Here is a 21,090-nt window from a genome sequence, read left to right on the forward strand (position 1 = left end):
GGGCACAAGATTATTTACTGCAAGAGACAGGTGTAGGCCAGAATACATACAGGGTGGTTAGAATACAGCCATTGTCTTGAAGATGAGCCAGTTTGTCTTGCTTTGTACAAGTGGGAGAGTAGAGGTTGGAGTTTGTATGTGTTAAGGAATGTTACTTGGGCCTGACATATTTTGGAGCGTGTGGAGAAGTTAGTTTGCATAGACCAGAGGCATGTTTCCCACATCTGACAGCAACGGTCGTCGTGGCCGAGTGGTTAAGGCGATAGACTAGAAATCTATTGGGATCTTCCCGCGCAGGTTCGAATCCTGCCGACGACGCATTCTTTTTCACAACTGTTTTGTGACATGTTTCCTTCGTTTTTTGCGCCTGAAGAGTACCCAAGCTGTACACAGTTGTGGCACACATCAGCTGCCACGAGAATGGCATGCCAACAGACTCGTCTTCCACGGGTAACTCGAACACAGTGCAGGTGGCTGGTCTCGGGTGCATGCATGCATGCAAAGTATATTCCACTGGGCACAAGATTATTTACTGCAAGAGACAGGTGTAGGCCAGAATACATACAGGGTGGTTAGAATACAGCCATTGTCTTGAAGATGAGCCAGTTTGTCTTGCTTTGTACAAGTGGGAGAGTAGAGGTTGGAGTTTGTATGTGTTAAGGAATGTTACTTGGGCCTGACATATTTTGGAGCGTGTGGAGAAGTTAGTTTGCATAGACCAGAGGCATGTTTCCCACATCTGACAGCAACGGTCGTCGTGACCGAGTGGTTAAGGCGATAGACTAGAAATCTATTGGGATAGTACCTCCCTTGAATTGGAGGTGTATGGACGGATTTACGAGAGAGTTACAAGTTTTCTCGGAGATTGTCATTTAAAGGGACGTCTGAACTTGAATTTGGTGCCTAAAGGTAGGATGACATTTACAATGTAATTGTATGTGAACCTACCTCGTTAGCAAGCACTTAGGTGCGTGCTATATACGGTCGCTGTGTTGTGGACATCTTGCTGACTGGAGACAAAATGGCGGACTCCTATTCAAAAAGAAAGTATCAGAAGGATTGCACAATTGAAGTTCATGTAGGAGACAACAGAGTTGTAACCGCAAGCACGCTTTGCAATGTTTTGTTGGAGTATGTATCTGATGTGTGGGCATGTGTGTTGAAAGGCACAGATTGCTTTGATGTAACAGTCCCTGACAGCACCGAGGCAAGGATTCTTGCTGAAACAAATGACTTAGTTATAGAAGATCAGAAGATCTCATTCAGACTGCTTCAGAGTGACAGTGTAGTGGTGTCATTTCTTCATCTCCCACCGTACATCGATGATGAAGAAATAGAAAAACTTCTCAGTGAGAGAGGAATAACTATGAAAAGTGACATCAAGCACAGAACTCTTAAAGGCACACACATTTTTGATGGCACAAGATATGTGAGGGTGGTATTTCCCCCTGAATGTAACTCATTACCGTATTCAATGGGGTTTAACACCCTGGATGGATACAGGTATTTTAGAGTTATACACAATAACCAAGAACGGTTATGCTTCAAGTGCAATTCTGGAGGTCACGTGGTGAAGGATTGTCCTAACACCAAATGTTATAAATGCAGTGGAAGTGGACACATTGCCAGAAATTGCAAAGCAGAAGAAAATCAGGAACGTAGTTGTCATATCTGTTTTCGTTCAATTGAAATCTGCAACTGTTTCTCCGATATAGAGGATGAGGAAAGGTTTAGCGATTCTGATTCGGATTTGGAGAGGGAGTTAGCCCCAACAAAATCCTGGGATGAGGTTCCTCTGGAACATATTTCCGCGTCAAAGGAGAATCATGCAGATGGAACAGAAGAAACCAAGAGAAATCAAAAAGAAGAGACAAAATTACAAGGAACTGAAAAAACGGCGAAGGAAGATAATACGCAAGTAATTCCATTTGCTGAGGATATTTCTGATTGCGAGAAGGAGGACAAGGACACCACAGACAAGAACGCTTTGCTTCAGGAAAGCCTGGACACAAGAGAAGAGGATAAAGACATTCAAAAACCAACCGGTGTATCATCTGCAAAGTGGACAATTGCGTCGCGTAAACGTGCAAGAAGGCACAAACTGCAGCCTAAATTATCAGAGACGGTATTACAAAACAATGACTTGGAAAATAAAGTGAGAGAAAATAAAAAAGACCAACAAAAGAAAAAGAAAGCAGAAAAGGTCAATGACAGAAGAGAATTATCAGGTGTGTTGGAAAATGTTATGGAAACTCCATAATGTTGTCTAGTAAGCATCTATTTCTCTTTTCTGCAATGGTCACAATATGGTCATGGAATGTAAATGGACTCCGGGATACAGCCAAAATGCAAAATGTATTTGCACTAATTAGGAATTCTCAAGTCAATATTGCTTTTTTGCAGGAAACTTTTTGGTCGGATGAATATATAGAAAAATATAAACATTTGTGGCCAGGAACTATTTTCTATTCTAATGCAGAAAATGATAGAAGAGGTGTAGCTATATTAGTCTCAGATGGTTTTGAGCAAAATGTTAAGCTGCTTAGAAAAGATGAAGAAGGAGGATTAATAAAGGCTTCCCTAGCTATTGAAGATAGATCAGTTGCTTTATTAAACGTGTATGCCCCAAATGAGAGTAAAGAGAGAATAGATTTTTTCAAGAATTTGACAACATGGATTGAGAAAGAACACATAATTTGTGCTGGGGATTTTAATGAGATATTAAATCCTTTACTTGATAAAGGCATCAACAATACATCGTTTAATATTCAAAGTAGCAATGTTTTAAACGATTTTCTCTCTGACAACAGCCTAGTTGATATATGGAGATATAAAAACTATGACAAAAAAGAATTTACCAGAATACAGTCTGTGTTAGGAAGTATGAAACAATCTAGAATTGATCTGATAATTGTTTCAAGAGATCTCATTACAAGTGCTGTAAATAGTTACATTAGATATTCCTCTGTGAGCGATCACAGTATAGTAGCCCTCAGATTGGACTTTTCTTCAGTAGAAAGAGGTCCTGGGGTATGGATTTTTAATAATCAGCTTCTGGAAGATTTCACATTCTACTTACGAATTATTGCATTAATAGAGGAGGCAAAACAATGCCCTTTACTTAAAACAGATCCATTGATATGGTGGGATAACTTAAAATACAAATTTAAAACATTTTCCAGATTTTATGCATCTAAGAAAAACAGGGAAGCAAAAGCTGATTATTATAAAATTCAAAATAAGCTTAGAATTGAATATCATAAAATATCCTCCATTCCTGGCTATAAATCTACCGATTTACAATTATTGGAAAGTGAACTAGAGGTGTATGAGCATAATAAATCCAAGGGTGCTATTCTCAGGTCAAAAGCTCAGTGCACGCTGGAGTCAGATAGAAACACCACTTACTTTTTGAACCTTGAAAAAAGTAAACAACAGGCTAATTCAATAAAATCACTGTACAAGGAAGATGGTACTATAGCCAGGAATACAGAGGATATTTTAGATACTGCTCAGCAATTTTACTCATCCTTATTTACTGCTGAGCAATGTGATTTCGTAAAACAACAAAGTCTCATTGATAATATTGGGAAAAAACTTTCTGAAGAAGAAAAACAATCATGTGACGTACCTATTTCTCAGAGTGAGCTTACAAAAGCACTCAAAGGAATGAAAAAGAATAAATCACCGGGTCCGGACGGCCTAACTGTTGAGTTTTATTTAAAGTTTTGGAATATTTTATGTCCCTTCTTTTTAGAAGTTGTAGATGGTATATACAAAGAGCATAATCTTTCTCGCTCCATGAAAAAGAGTATTATTAGTTTATTTTATAAAAAGAAAGGTGACAAAAGGGACATTAAGTGTTACAGACCTATCTCATTGATTAATGTAGACTCTAAGCTCATTTCTAGAGTGTTGTCGTTGAGATTGAGAAATGCGATGGCTTCAGTTGTCTCCCCTGAACAATCTTGTTGCATACCAGGAAGAGACATAGCCAGTAACCTACATTCTGTTAGAGATGTCATTGATGTTGTCAGTAATCATAAGGATGACTCCTATCTCATTAAAATAGATCAAGAAAAAGCCTTTGATAGGGTATCGCACCAATATTTATTTCAAATTCTTAGGAAATTTAACTTTGGAGATTTTTTCACTTCATGGATTAAGATCCTATATACTGATATAAAGAGTTCTGTGAAATGCAATGGTCATTTGACACCATACTTCACTTTAACTCGTGGAGTTAGGCAGGGGGATCCAATGAGCTCTATGCTATATGTGTTGGTGTCAGAGCCACTGAATTTAATAATAAAAAACAATCCTGATATTCATGGAATTAACATCAGTAATGATATTAATTCTTTGATATACCAACATGCTGATGACACAACAGTTACTGTGTCAGATGTTAACTCTGTCCTTGAAACATTTAGTACAGTTAACTTCTATTGTGAGGCAACGGGTGCAAAAATCAATATTGAAAAATCGGCATCGACAAAGCGATGTGTGAAACTTTAAACTGGAGGAAGAAAATAGACAAAATACAAGCACTGTTAAATTCATGGCTGCGTAGACAGTTAACCTTACAAGGCAGAGCCATTGTTATTAATATCCTTATGAGCTCTCGTTTGTGGTATATGTTCACTGTACTACCTGTTCCATATTGGGTGGAGAATAAATTTACACAAATGTTTAGAGACTTTTTATGGCATAACAAACCTGCCAAAATAGCACACGGTACATGCATTGGTGTTTGTTTAGATGGAGGTCTTAATATACCAGATTTACGTTTAAAAAAATATGCTTTAAGGCTGAAATTACTGAGAGCCTATGTCAGTTGTCAGCTCAGTTGTGTTTGGAAACAAACATTTGTATATTTTATGTCACATCTTCTGAAAATGAACTTAGGAATTGATGCTTTAAGCCTTGAATATGATAAAGCCTATTTACAGAATATAAGTCCATTTTATGCAGAGTTACTAGCTGCATGGAATGAATTGAATGAAGGAAAAAGACCATTACTTAAAAAGGTAGATGAGATCATGAATCAGCCAATATTTAAGAATCCATTGATTACATTCAATGGAAAAACTCTTATGTTTCAGTCATTTATTTCAAGTGGAATTATTTGCATCAAGCATATTTGTTTTGAAGTTATTCCAAAATTCATGTCTGGACACATTATTGTTAAAATAATCCATGAGACCTTACCTGAGATGGATGTAAGTACCATACAACAATGTTATGCCATTATTTTATTAGCGTTTCCGTCAGAGTGGAAAAAGATCATTTTGTCAGAGGTTGCCACTAACTCCCCATCAAGAGACATAACATGCACTGTTCAAAACCAGGATCTGTCTGTTGATTTATTCACAACAAAATTTTGTTATGAAGTTCTCAGGAAAAAACATTTCAAGGAACCAGTAGCTATCGCTTGGTGGAATCAGCTTGCACTGGATATTAATTGGAAAGATATTTGGATGAATGTATGGGAAAAAGATAAATCAACAGACTCCATGCAGTTAGATTTTAAAATTGCACATAATATTGTTTTCACATATGATAAACTTCTAAAAATTGGACTGTCAAACACTGATGTTTGTCCAGTGTGTCACATACAAACAGAAGACATTTTACATCTGTTCGTCTTCTGCAAGGAGTTATCGCCCTTGCAAGACCTCATCATTGAAATGTTGACAGATGTGTGCCAGGACACAGGCTTTAGTTTTGGACGGTTATCTATCTGGTTATTGTTTGGGTTCTTACCAGAAAAGAAGTTGTCGTCTAAAGCATTCATGGACATTGTATTCTCAATTTATCGTCTAGCTGTATTTAAAATGAGGGTGATATTGAGCCAAAACATGATTTCATTTCACATGAAGGCATTTTTCAAATCATTGATAAGACGTCATTTTAGCCTGTTGTTCTTTAAATATTCCAAAGCAAATCAATCACACATTTTTATTCAAAAATATGTCATAAGCAATACATTCATATCGTTGGATGGAAATGAGATTGTTCTCCACTCACCGTTAGATTAGAATATTACATAATGCTTTATAAATACAGAGGTACTCAGATTACCTACATTAAATATATTATACATTCATCCGGGTATATTTCTTCATTGTAACCTATAAAAAACTTCTGAACATTTCTATGAAAACATACTGCCTCTCTTTCCAAATGTTAATGTTATGTTGAAATGTTAGGCACTGCCACCCCAAATCTGTGATACATATTTTATTTATGAGGTGGTAGTGTAAGCACTGTCTGCGACTGTAATTCTACAATTTTGTGAATAAATATTTTAATGAAAAAAAAAAAAAGTGGTTAAGGCGATAGACTAGAAATCTATTGGGATCTTCCCGCACAGGTTCGAATTCTGCCGACGACGCATTCTTTTTCACAACTGTTTTGTGACATCTTCCCTTGATCAAAAGGCCTATAGTACAACACTGAAAAAAGTAAAGACAGTAGAAATGTACGTAATGACTCTGTTTACGTATGTTTACCTTAAACATATGCTCATTGTGCATTTTCTTATTCACAAGCAGGTCGTTCATGTATGCCCTGACTGGATTGTCAGGTATTTCCAAACATGAACTGCAAAACAGATACTCAGGTAAAGAGATGATCATACAGTATTTCCAGTGCATTCCTTTTAAATTTCAGTGGGTGCTGAAATTTCTCATTTCATTCTATGTTTACTCGGTTTGGAAACATGTGAATGTAGTTTGGTGAGAAAACACATTTGAAAATGTTTATTCACCTTCGATATTTATGGCTGATACCGGATTTCTGGGGTATGTATATGAACGTACATCTTCATGTTGCCTGTGCTGAAGCAAGATGATCATATGTTTCCATCATGTGAATTGCTCGTTTCATCTAATTTCGCATATTTCAATACGTTTGAAATCAATGTTCTTATCTCCAAAAGAGTATGACAAAAACAGCAGTATTATGCACGCTAGCAAGTCTTGTTAAACTGTCCTCGCTTTTGATACGGCTTATCTGTGGTGTTGGTAAATCTTCTGAGGTGCACATTTCCAGGGATTAAGAAATGTTCAGCGGTGAACTAAGGGCGATGCACTGCCCCTTTGTCCATGCAAGTGTTCCCAGCGTCCTAGCAGAATAGCAGATTATCTCCCTTGGAGCTCGACTAAATATACACCTGGAAATTAATCAAGCAACACCCCAATTTTTTCTATTGGAGCAACTTTGAAGTGTTCTGACAATCAAAATATGCCGGGTTGATATAGTTTGACACTTTTTTATTCAACAGACGATCTCTGACAAACAACTTAAAGGGAAAAAGTATCAAGACTTTGCTTTATTGCAACGAAATCCAAATTCTTAAAACTGTCTTAAATTCATGAAAAAATGGACACAATTTACTATTCATCCACAGACGTTGTTGTCAGGTGTATTAACACAAATGTCACATGGAAAGAAAGAACAGTCATCTGAGAGTCTGCACACCGACTTTCATCAATATCTAGTGTGTCCTCCCTGCGCACGCACCACCGATTCCAGACGCCTCCTCATTCCTTGGATGAGTCTCCGGATCTGATTCTGGGGGATCCTGTTCCACTCCTCATGCAGGGCAGCCGTCAATTCGTTGAGATTATGGACTGGTGGGTCTCTCTGCCTCACACGACGGCCAATAAAGTCCCACAAATGTTCAATGGGGTTGAGGTCAGGGCTCATGGCAGGCCATGGAATTCTGTCAATTGCATTTTGCCGCAAAAAATCATTTACAGCATGCGCCCTGTGAGGTCTAGCATTGTCGTCCATAAATATGGGTCTCGTTGCCAGAGGATGGTTCTCAAAATGAGGTACCACAGCCCTGTCAAGAACCTCCTGTTGGTAACGAACACCGTTAAGGTTGCCACGGATGGTAATGATATCCAACTTGCAGTTCATGGAAATGCACCCCCATACCATAACGGAACCTCCCCCAAAGGCCACAGTCTCCTGGATGTTCCGTGGAGCCATTGCTGTGTTCCTCTGCCTCCAGACCCGAGTACGACCGTCCACCATGTGCAGCAAGAACCGGCTCTCATCTGAGAAATGGACCTTCCTCCAAGAGGCAATGTTCCAGTGCAAACGGTCATTACACCAGGCCAGTCGGGCTGCCTTATGGGCTGGAGACAGTCTGGGTCGCTTGATTGGCCTCCTTGCCCGGTATCCTGCAGCTTTCAGACGATTCCGAACAGTCCTGTTCGAGATGGGTCTCCCTGGAAGCCACTCCTGTCTCAACCGAGAGCTCGAGTCGAAGGACCTGCGCCGTACAAGTCTCAGTAAAGCTCTGTCCTCCCGGACTGTGGTCTTCCTGGGTCTTCCTGGTCTAGGCAGGTCTTTAACTTCATTAGTGGCCCGGTATTTTTTCAAAAGTTTTGAAATTATGGAATGATGTCGTCCGATTTGAGTCCCGATTTGTCTTAGAGACATACCAGCATTCCTCATGCCGATTATTTGCCAACGAGTGGCCTCTGATAATTTCCTACGTGCCATGACATTGAAATGAATGAAAAACCGAATGCAATCGACAACCTGCGCTTGTAAACACCCCAGGGAAAAAGTGCATTTTTCGAAAGTTGAGGTTAAAGCAATGCACGTGCGCTGTGCAAGCTTCACGCGCGTCATATCAACCCATGAAAAGCTCATGCTGTATGTCAATACATCAAAATTGAATAATCAATCATCAAAATTACTTCGTTAAACTTTGTTAAGTTTTTATGTGTCTTTGAATTTGGTGTTGCTTAATTAATTTCCATATGTATACACTACAATAACCAACACGTAGTTTCTTAAGTCTATTCTGCTTGCGCATGACTACTTTGACAGAAGTGACAGCACATAATTGGAAATTCAATACTATTGAACTGAATGTGGACTTCCTTAATAGTCTCACAGTGCCTGTACCATGTTATTTATCCATCCGCGTAACCTTTGCTATAGTAACGCCATACATAAACGTTCAAATTGTCCACATTTGTTTCACTAACGCAAACGTATACGATAACAAGCAATGCCTGTGAGACATGATAATGACAAATAATCGTTTACCGATTGTAACCTGATAGTCCAGGCGTGTGCATTCGCAGAGTATGGTATAGGCATGTTGAATCTCCGTGCTTTTTGTGAAATTCGTCTTGATTGTCCGGTTTAAATTAATGTTCCATAAACTCAGCTTGCTAGTAAATTTGACACAAATAAATCGATGTCGCATTGTTGTAAATTTCCTTTCAGTATGTATCGTCATAAACGGGCCAAGATAAAAGTACGTGTCATTCATCCCCACATTATATCCCTTCTATAGACACGAGGCAAACACTTTTTTCTGTAGGTATCTGCCGGTTTCAAGCTTCATACATGTAATCAGATTATTCGTGCCATTATAATGATTTAACGTCACTGCAGTTTCAGATCAACTTATAAGCAGTTAGAGTGAAGTAAATTGAATCTGCGCAACAACACAATACAACGGATTTTATTTGTTCATCCCAGATTAGGTAAATTTCAATGTTTCGAACTGTGTGCTGTAACTTGTCCTCTGAATGTATCTCGGGACGACACTGCGCAATGGTTTCATGATGTAACACAGACGCTGAGATATCAACTGTTGCACTAAGTAAAGAGTAATTCAGACCGGGCCATATGTGCTTATCAGACAATGCCAAAATGGCAGACCAAAGAAAATCAGGTTCCAAATGAATACGACAACTGAGACTACAGACTCAGTTACAGGTTCGGCGTTTGCTTAAAAGTACTTTAAGTTAAGCTATCTTATTCTGCAATCCCAGGACCGTCGTTTCTCTACACGGAACACGTGTTGACAGTCAGTACCATATCACTGCCCATGAGTATTCATTTTCTGTTTGTATTAACCTTTACAAGTGGAATCTAATCCATTACCTCAGAAAGTGGGTTCAAATACATTTAAGCGGTAAAATTCACCCGCTCATCATTTTCTGTAACCGGGGTCTCTCGGCTGATGGTCAAGATCACGAACTATATACTGACAAGCTCAATCACACTTTCTTCAACATTTGTTAGACACTGTTCATTAGTTTGTTGAGGGTGCCAAGAAGTAGTTTGCATACCAGCGCACGAACGTTCACGTGTTTGCAGGATGAAACTAAAAAGTATACCGTTTTGTATTTTCCAACGGCAGTTTCTAAACGATGCAAATGCATCATGTAAAATGGTTGAAGACGTAAATTAGGAGATAAACATCATATGTTGGCCAATTTCCGGGTGTTATTGAGTATTTGAAGCACGGGAATGCATTTGGAACCGACGGCGTCAGCCGGAGGTTTCAAATGAAATATTCCCGTGCTTCAAATACTCAATAACACCCGGAAATTGGCCAACACATGATGTTTATCGACATTGTAAACACAAAAGTAAACCAAAGGGGTTTTAGTGTATGCACTCGTTTACATCGAATACGGACACAGCAGTGAAGTGTCATCAGCTGGCCGTTTCAGCTGGTTCTCATGGTAGCATCTGGAGTTGCTCATTTGTGACGTCACTCTAACTTTACGTCACAATATGATTTGAATGACGTCACCACTGTCGATGACACAACAAAACAATTGTTTACGTGTCAATACGCGGTGAATAGTCTTTCAGTTTCCGGGAATCTAATACCATTTAATCATGTTTTTCAACCAATCAGATTACAGAACACAGTAACTTTTGGTTTACAATACGGAATCACATGTGATATACAAAACATCAGCTGTTGCACCTCTTTTCAGCATAATATACACTGAAGACTACCATTAACAATGTGGCGATTCACTGACAACAAAATGTATTATGTAAGTTGTCGATATCACTTTATTAGTATGTTATTTGTGTTCCGAAATAGTCGCAGCAAATGAATAGGCACGTTAACATATACAGCAATGTGCATGTCGGTGAAGCAATGACTAATTATCAATAAATACACATGATTTGTCAATATCATAAGCTCCATTATATGCATTTCTAAAACACAGCTTTAAGGAGGGACCATATGCTTGTATTCATTGATTTTGGAAATACTGTAGATTTATGCTTGAACAATTAGGCACAAATAGGTTTACCAGTCCGCATGTTGATGACGACATGTGTGATAACGTATCCGACCTTTCAAGAACTTGACGGGATGCATGAGCTATGGTTTGAAACGCCTAACATCAATTCTTAAAACCACATATTCTGATGGATTGCATCTTTTCAGACGCATTTAATCTTTTGTTCGCCATGCCTCGAGCATATATAGGCTGTCGTTGTAAGGCTTGAATATTTAATATAGCCAAAAGCCTGCTCAAAACAACAGAATATATGTCTTGTGAGAAGGACGTCTCTGAAAATTACAGCAATGCAGCAACATTTATTTCTGTGGCATTAGTTTCCTGAAGCTGAGTTTATCGATCGTCACTTTAACATGACAATCAAGACAAAGGTAAAACATACCAATGGTACACCCAGAGAACGCACCTGCCTGTGCTATCCGGTCATAATTGCAATCGCTACACGATAAAAACTACTCTTCATGTCTCACACAGTTATGGAATACAAATCTTCATTCTTGTTGTTGTTGTTAGCTTCAGGAATGTTGGAGGTGGAGGGGCGTTGTAACTGGGTGAACTTTGTGATGTGGGTAGTTTTCACTTTCTCATGGAGGTGCTGCTTGGCATCTCTGCTAAGGACTGGGTCTTGTGGTAGAGGTCAGGCTCGAGGGTGTCTTGTAGGTGGCTTCTGCTGGTTTCAAAGTCTTTTCAATGTCTTCATCACCTGATGAAGGAGTAAGCATTAACTCCGAAACGTTGTGTTCTCATATAAAGAAGTTGATATCGATACAAAAATCTTCATTCTTATGTATTCCACTTCTAAACGCCCTTCAAAGACTTGAGAACAATCACATTTTGCAAATAAATAGCACATATCTGTGGGTCATGATTAAAGTGTGTATTAAGTGTAGCACGTATAGTTTGGGTGATATGCTGTGGCCAGGGAACCATCAAACACATTTTTCACCAAGTCATGTTTCCACAGAAAGAACAACAAAACAAATTCTGAAAAATAATTGAAATAGCAAAAGGCACATCAGTGGGGAATGATTAACATGTGTGTGAAGTTTGGTGAACCTAACATATAAACTTTAAGAAACATCAAAGACACTTGTCATTTGTCACTTGTCACTTATCACTAGGTCGTGTTTCCCTGGAAATAGGTACCCCCACCCCTACCAACATTCTGAAAACTTTAAGAGATATGCTCCGGAAAAAGAACAACAACAAAACATCAAACACACTTGTCACTAAGTCATTGTAAATGCAAGATTGTATGTTTCACTATTCCATTAAATTTTATGTGTTAACATTGTTTAAAGTTTAAACTTAATCTTAAACTCAAGTTTACTGAAACTTCAGATTCAAATATCTAACTCGTTGGTCTTATGGTTATGGCTGTGGATTTGTAATCCTAAACTTACTGGTTCAATCCCTACTTGCACCAGCCAGAACTTTTGTAACTAATTTAACTAACATTCATAATGTATTTAAATTAGCCTCGTTTCGAGCATTTGTTTATCACATGACATCCCTAAGGTTGCATGTGGTCGAAAAAAGCATGCACTTCAGTCTGTACCTGACAACCACGCGGGAAAGTTTCTTACCTCACTGTCTACTAATTACTGCATGTTAAGGATCAAATAGAAGTTATTTTGAACTCATATTACTTCTATCTTTATTCCTTTATTAGTTGTAGTAATATTGAATTATATACAATTACTGGTAAATAATTTTTTGATAAGTTTAATGAAATGTTGTTCAAATGCGTATTCAACCAAATGTCTTTGTACAATTTCAATACACAGTGTAAAGTTTGTTAATGCCTAAAGTAAATAAGTTTGAAGTGCATTGAGCAAAGATTATGGAATTGTTTTTTGCTTACATTGTAGTGTTTAGAACCTCATCAGAGCTGAACAGATTTCTTAATGCCCCTGATTCGTGAAACGTCTATCCTGATATTCAAGCATTCATCAATCAGTCAACGTCTCAAGAATGTTTTCAAAGATAAACTGTAGCTGAATATGAATACATGTATTATAAACTCTCATGCGAGTGTCGAATATTTTGCTCTTGCATCTACACTTGTTCAAAAAGTTTGCAGACAGTGAGGTAGGTATGGTGTTCATCTTTCAACGTTTAATGCGTGATGGTCTATAGTTCTCAATGATTGCAACGTTAAACCGTGTGGCAAAGTTAACGTTTATTGCCTGTGAGGCAATACGTTTATTGAGTTTATCGTATTCAATATAGGTTACTATTCATCTATTCAATCTGACATTCCAGCTCAACGATTATACATTCTTCATACTATGTAATGTGACTTGCTTGTGCGTAGGTGATTCGTGAAACGTCTATCCTGATGTATTATTCAAGCATTCATCTATCAGTCAACGTCTCAAGAATGTTTTCAAAGATAAATTGTAGCTGATTATGAATACATGTATGATAAACTCTCATGCAAGTATCGAATATTTTGTTCTTGCATCTACAGTCATGTTTCCATGGAAACAGATAAAAAAAACAAAATTCTGAAAAAAAACTTTAAAATAGCAAACACATCTATGGGTAACGATTAACATGTGTGTGAAATTACGAGAACCTAGCATGTAAACTGTAAGAGATATGCTCTGGACACAGTTTCGAGACGGAAGGACGGACGAACATATAAATACGAGTTGGTACGTGTGGCGTATTTGTCTGTGGTCGAAGAGAGATAAATTACTATTCTGTTGGGACAACTAGGGACAAAGGGAGACCTCATCGCCCTTTGTACACCATTAAATATTTTAATCCCTCAAAACAAGCACCTCACACCTAATAAACCATGTGTCGCATTGCTGTAAATGTCCCTTGTCATCTTCACAAGGTATATGTTCCCTTGTTTGGAGCAGACCTAAAAAGCTTCTGACAAGGTTGTGGGCATTTGTTCATGGAAAAAGGTTACGAACACTCTTATGATGTGATTATGACCGGACAGCACAGGCGAGTGCGTTCTCTGGGTGTACCATAGGTATGATGGACATCCGTGCCTTTCGTGAAATTCGTCTTGATTGAACTGTTTAAATTGACGATCGATAAACTCATATTGCGAAAAGCAAATGCCACGAAGTAAATGTGTTGTTGCATTGCTGTACTTTTCCCCGTCGGAGAAGTCATTCTTACAAGATATACATTCATTTGGAGCAGGCCTGTGATTATTACGCCCTAGTGTTGCTAGTTTAGAACTGACAGTGCCGGAAAATATTTATTCCGACATGAATGCGGATCTGTGTGTTATTGTTTTCCCAAGTAAGTGGAGTGCCTTCTACAACATATCAGATAATTGCTGACAGGTGTAGGGCAGAATACATACAGGGGGTGGGGTGGGGGGTTATTACGTTATTAGTTAGAATACAGCCATTGTCTTGAAGATGAGCTAGTTTGTCTTGCTTTGTACAAGTGGGAGAGTAAGAGATTGGAGTTTGTATGTGTTAAAGAATGTTACTGGGGCCTGACATATTTTGGAGCGTGTGGAGAAGTTAGTTTGCATAGACCAGAGGCATGTTTCCCACGTGTGACAGCAACGGTCGTCGTGGCCGAGTGGTTAAGGCGATAGACTAGAAATCTATTGGGATCTCCCCGCGCAGGTTCGAATCCTGCCGACGATGCATTCTGTTTCACAAGTTTTTTGTGACATCTTTCCTTCTTTTTTTGCGCCTGAAGAGTACCCAAGCTGTACACAGTTGTGACACACATCAGCTGCCACGAGAATGTCTTGCCAATAGGGTACAGGTTCCCTCCCTTGATCTATTTGAGGGTGGACGTGGTTACATCATTTGTCTGCATATTCTGCAAGTTTTCATGTTTCTTACTAATAATACCGTGATGGAATTGCATGTACAGCCGGGCCGTACAGTAAGAAGTCACCATGTATCAGAAACAGAGTGTGTGTTCACTTCGGTCGCCCTCGGGGGAGGCTTGGCTTCCTCGGATACAGCTCCAGCTGCCAAGCAAGGGCGTTCTGGGCCCGGACGCTGGTCCGAAACCGAAGCCTGTCTTCACATTAATGTTTAAGAACTGAGAGCTGCTCGGTTGGTTTTTGAGCGCTTTCTGGATCATGTCAGGGGCCAGGTGGTTTGTCTTCAGTTGTACGGCCATGACTTACATCCAAGGTGGCACGGTGTCCCTAGCGCTCCTTTGGGAGACATGGGATTTTCAGTGCGACTGTCAGGTGATTCCGGTTTATCTCCTGGGGCTGGAGAACGTGCGAGCAGATGTTCTCTCTCGCCGGATCCTGGCCCCCCACGAGTGGGTGCTCGATCGGATATTCAGAGTTATCTCCCAGTTGTACGGATTGTTCCAGGTGGATCTGTTTGCGTCCGGCGGGACGTGTCCTGCTCTTGAATACTGGACCAGAGGACGACGTTGGCGTCCGACGCCTTCCTACTGGATTTAACGGGGCAGGTTCTGTGGGCGTCTCCACCACTTCCCCTGATTCCCCGGGTCCTCTCCCAGCAGGCCACCCAGCCAGCTCGGCTGCTTGTGCTCCTGACACCGATTTGGCCGTCACAGAGCTGGTTTCCGGTAATTCTCAGCCTCCTGTTCTATTACCTATCTGACCTGACATTCTCACATTCTCCAACGGCGCGCCACATCTCAATCCACGTATTCAGTGGGTGGCTTGGCCTCTGTCAGGTCTAGCCTCGAGGCACGTGGAATTCCTGTGGCAGTTGCAGACAGAGGTCTGGCTTCTGGCTTCTACAAACGTTCAGTGTGACTATAGGTGGTCCCATTATGTGCGCTGGTGTTCAGATAGGGTTTTTTGCAAGCTCGTTTGGAAGAAGGCCTGGCGGGTTCGACCATTCGTGGCTACTCCATCGCTATTTCCACCTTTCACACCCCTGTCGATGGTGCTCTTCTGGGGCAGCACCCTCTCGTGCTGCGCTTTTTAGCTGGCGTGGATAGGGTTCGACCTGTTGTCAGGCGAACCAGCCCACCTTGGGATTTGTCAATCGTGCTTTCTCACGTCTATCGACTATTTCCATTCACCTATTAACATGGAAGGCCGTATTTCTGGTGGCAGTAACATGAGTTACAAATACCTGAGGGCAGGAGCAGCTTTGCCTCTTAAGAGACTGATCCCGTCTATGCTTCTGCTGTCAGGTGACATAGAACTCAACCCTGGCCCTGTAGATGGTTTAGAGGATATGATGAGCACCATTTTGGAACAGATTAAGACTAGTGAGGTCAGATTAGCTACAGACATCAGATCGATTAAAGGTGATATCAACAGCATGAAGATTGACATACAGAAGTTGAGAGATGATATTAATTCCAATAAACAAGAGCAGCATGTGATCAGACTGGATGTTGACGCACTAGATGAACGGGCGCATAATATGGAGAGTTATCTAGAGGAGTTAGACTATAGGATAGAAGACCAGGAACAGCGTAGCAGACGAAACAACCTAGTTCTGTATAATGTACCTGAGAGACTTACACTGACAGTAAGCAGAAAGTGCTAGACATTCTTAATAAGGCCAGGGAAGGTACTGATCTTCCACCCTTAGTCTCCAGGGATATTGAGAGGGCCCACAGATTGTCTGGTAAAAGGGGGGACAAACCAAGGCCTATTATAGTGAGAATGTGCAACTGGGAGGACAAATGGCGGTCGGTCAAGCTGAGAAGTGAATTGAAAAGTCAAGGAGTGGGGATCGCTAACGACTTGACCACATTCCAACGTCAGGAGCTACAGCGACGGCGTACAGAGAACCCCAACATGCGTTACTACTTTAAAGGTAACAAGTTGATGGAAGTTCCCTTGAACAACACGGCTCACTCGAACAGGGCTACAGGACCACGTTCACGCACACGTAACAACGCTTGGGGTGGAAGTAACCAGGGACTCAGCCGGAAACCCAGGTCTGACTCACGTTACGCGGACATGGACGTCACCCACTAGGGGTGTGGCCAGGGCCTTGAGTCTCATAAGGAACATTTTACGGCGCATCGGAAACACTCATATGTACAGCCAATTCCTAACATACACATTACTACTACAAATGACCATGATAACCCGACAGACTCAGTGACTTTTTTGTTTTGGAACATTGGTGGAATTATACACAAATTATGTGACACCGATTTTATTGACTATTGTTAAATCATTTGATGTAATTGGCCTGAGTGAAACTTGGAGTAGTGATGTAGAATTACAGAATATCTTCCCTGATCATGATGTGATAGTGAAAACAGCAGATAAATTATCTACTAGTGGGAGACTATCCGGTGGAATGGTAGTGTTAATACGTCGTCAGTTTTGTAGTTATAAGAAATGGATAAAGCTAACAGATAATGCTATCTTCATATTATTTGATCGAGTTCTGTTTGGTTTAGACAGAGACATTCTATACTCATGTGTTTACATTCAACCGGAGAGCTCGACCTGGTATGATAAACTATCACCAAACTGTAAAAACGGAGTGCTTATGTACCAAGAGTCCTTATTAGATATCATTTCTGGTTTACCCGATGTTTATATCCTCAGTGGCGGAGATTTTAATGCCCGAACTAGTACAAACCCAGATTTTGTAGAAGATGACCTTCTAGATTATACAGAAAACCAAAATGCATCACAGTGGGACTTTTTAACAGACTATTTTACTTTGAAACGTTTTTCCGCTGACAGAACCTTAAACAACTTTGGTAAATCCTTACTAGATCTTTGTTCTATCATGAATATTCATATTATGAATGGGCGCTGTGGTGGTGATACAGAAGTTGGAGACTTTACTTTTATAGGTAACAACGGGGCAAGTGTAATAGATTACATAATATCATCGTCCGTGTTATTTGACCATGTTTGTGACTTTAGCATACAGTCACGTACTGAATCAGATCATCTACCTGTTACCTTATCAGTAAACGCACAACATGTTAGATCTTTAGATAACACTAAAAGAAATTAAAATAAGGCCTATAGGTTTTATTGGCAACAGGATAAAGTTGAAGTATTTCGAGAAAATCTATTGTCTGAAAACATTCAGTTATTGTTTGACAAGTCAGTCGATTCTGCTTTTACAAATATCGACGATAGCATTAGATATGTCACAGACGCAGTGTGTTCCGCAGCGGAAGATATGAAACGTAAAGTTGGTATGATACGTAGAATATCAAACAAATGGTATGATGGAACTTGCGAAAAATTGAAAAGAAAACGGTGTAAATTACTAAACAAGTTTAGAAAGGTAAAAGACAAGGAAACGTTTGAAGATTATTGTCAAGTAAGAAATGAATAATAATATATTATAATGCAGTTTGTAAACAAAAAAGCTTGATTATTATAAGAACAAAAAAGCGGATATAGATTCAAAAAAGTTCTGGAAAAAACTTAAATCGGAAGAACCCTACCATATCAAACAACAGTATTGACATGAATGACTGGCATCAGCATTTTAGTGGCCTCTTCAATTTCAGAACTGATCAACAGAAAGGAGTAAATGATAAGGTAGAAACATTAAACGCATCTCAAACCTCTGACTCTAGTTTTGAGATAACAAAGGATATGTTGGATTCTCCGATCAGTAGAGAAGAAATACTTGATGGTATCAATAACTTAAAATGTAATAAATCGCCTGGGGTTGATGATGTTTTACCTGAGATGATTAAGAGCTCAGCAGATATAATAGCGCCCTACCTGAACTGTTGTTCAATATCATTCTTGAAAGTGGAACGTATCCATCCAGTTGGTCCATCGGTATTATCGTTCCAATTCATAAACAAGGCAGTGTTGACAATCCAAACAACTATAGAGGAATCACACTTTTAAGCATTTTTAGTAAAGTTTTCACTTTTATCATAAATAAAAGACTAGTGACGTGGGGGGAAGCAATGAATAAAATCAGTGAGTCTCAGGCTGGATTTAGACATGGGTATACGACCATAGACAATATGTTTATCCTACATAGTATTATACAACGTTATCTTAATTTCAAGGGTGGTAAATTATATGCTCTTTTTGTTGATTTTGAAAAAGCGTTTGACTCTGTCGACAGGAAGAAACTTTGGGATACATTCAGTACTCATGGACTTAGCCCGAAAATGAAAAATCTGTTACACAATATCTATGAAAGTGTAAAAGCTTGCGTCAGAAATAATAATGAATTGTCAGATACATTTAACCTAGAGCTTGGAGTGAGGCAAGGTTGTATACTTAGCCCATTCTTATTTTCGTTTTTCATTAATGAACTAGCAACTCAAATTGAAATGAATTGTGAAAATGGAATCCAATTGCATCCAGATATTGTACACGTATTTCTGCTGCTTTTTGCAGATGACATTGTCCTATTCTCGAGCACTGTGGCAGGTTTACAAAAACTAATAATGGAACTAGAGACATATTGTGATGAGTACAAGTTAAAGGTTAACAGGAATAAAACTAAAGTAGTAGTTTTCAAAAGGGGAGGGCGCCTAGCGAAAAATGAGAAATGTTAGTACAGGGACATAGAACTAGAAACCACCAATTCGTATAAATACTTGGGAATATTTTTTAGTCACTGTCTCTCATGGCTAACACATGCTAAATACGCAAGTCTGCAAGCTCAGAAGGTCATGATGGGTCTCTATAAGCAACTGAATGTATTTGGAGATTTAAATATAAGTTCGTACTTCAAGATATTTGATGCAAAAATTTACCCTATAATATCATACGGAGCTGAAATTTGGGGGTTAAGTCATCTACCAGATATTGAACGGGTGCAATTACAAGCTTGCAAGACATTTCTTGGTGTTAAACACAATACAACGAATTTAATGGTTTACGGAGAATGTGGTGGATATCCAATGTCGCTATTTACGAGTATAAATGTAATTAAATATTGGTTAAAATTATTGAATATGCCCCCGTATCGTTTACCCAAAAAATGCTACAATATGTTGGTACTATTTGATAGAAACGGTCACACTAACTGGGTTACTGCAGTTAGAAAATTTCTATTCTCAAACGGCTTTGGATATGTCTGGAACAATCAATATGTCGATTTTAAGAACTTGTTTATTTCAGAATTAACGAGAAGACTAAAAGATATGTATTTGCAAGAATGGTTTGAAAACATGTCTCTTTCGAGCAAATGTCTTTACTATAGAATGATTAAATATAATCTAGACCAGGAAATGTATCTGTCAGTTATTAATGTCAAAAAGTTTAGAACGGCGTTAAGTAGATTTAAATGTTCCTCGCAAAATTTATATATTGAGAGTGGAAGATTTAGAGCGATTGATAGAGAGAATAGGATTTGTAAGCTTTGTGATCAATGTGCCATTGAAGATGAATATCATTTTCTTTTAATATGCCCGGTGTATACTCGATTGAGAAATCTTTATATCAACAAATACTACAGTGTGCATGCAAACCAACACAAATTTGTTGCCCTATTGAGTAATAGAAACAAAATTATACTTCAAAACCTGGCAATGTTTGTGTATTATGCAATGAAATTCAGAGCTGAATATATGTTAGAACATAATATTAGTTACATGTAGGTACCCATTTGTCATAACTAATTACATAACATGTGATGTGCTGAATAAGATATGCTATGGCATGATGTATCTGTATGCTGTACTTACACTGATTTTTATCTAAAGTTTTGAAGTTGATTGCTTGTACTATAGGCCTGTGGCCTTTCAGTATATTTGAATAAAGTATTGAATAAAGTATTTTAAACATCTGGGAGAAGGGTTGGTGATTTACATGTCATGTCTGCAGACCCAGCGCTGACTGTGTTTCACACAGAACGTGTCAGTATTCGCCTCCCGGAATCCTACCGTCTGAAGATTGATCACGCCTTCCATGTGACAGCTCCTATCGAACTTCCCATTCTCACCCAGCCTTCTACATCGGGGACCTCTGCAACGAACACTCTGCAAGACCCTCAAGGTCTATATCGAACGAACACAATGGATCCGTACAGGTACCCGGCTGTTCTGCTGTTACGGTGGTGGAAAGGCTGGGTTTCCGGCTAGCAAACAGACACTA

At 39.2% G+C, this 21,090-nt stretch overlaps 1 non-coding gene across 1 annotated transcript; it reads left to right on the top strand.

The window, feature by feature from the left end:
* Positions 1 to 236: 236 nt before the first annotated feature.
* Trnas-aga (transfer RNA serine (anticodon AGA)) lies at positions 237 to 318 on the top strand. The gene has a single exon. It is a non-coding gene; the product is annotated as a tRNA-Ser (tRNA).
* Positions 319 to 21,090: the final 20,772 nt, after the last annotated feature.

Source organism: Haliotis asinina, chromosome 16, assembly GCF_037392515.1.
Source record: "Haliotis asinina isolate JCU_RB_2024 chromosome 16, JCU_Hal_asi_v2, whole genome shotgun sequence".
In the NCBI taxonomy this organism is placed as follows: domain Eukaryota; kingdom Metazoa; phylum Mollusca; class Gastropoda; order Lepetellida; family Haliotidae; genus Haliotis; species Haliotis asinina.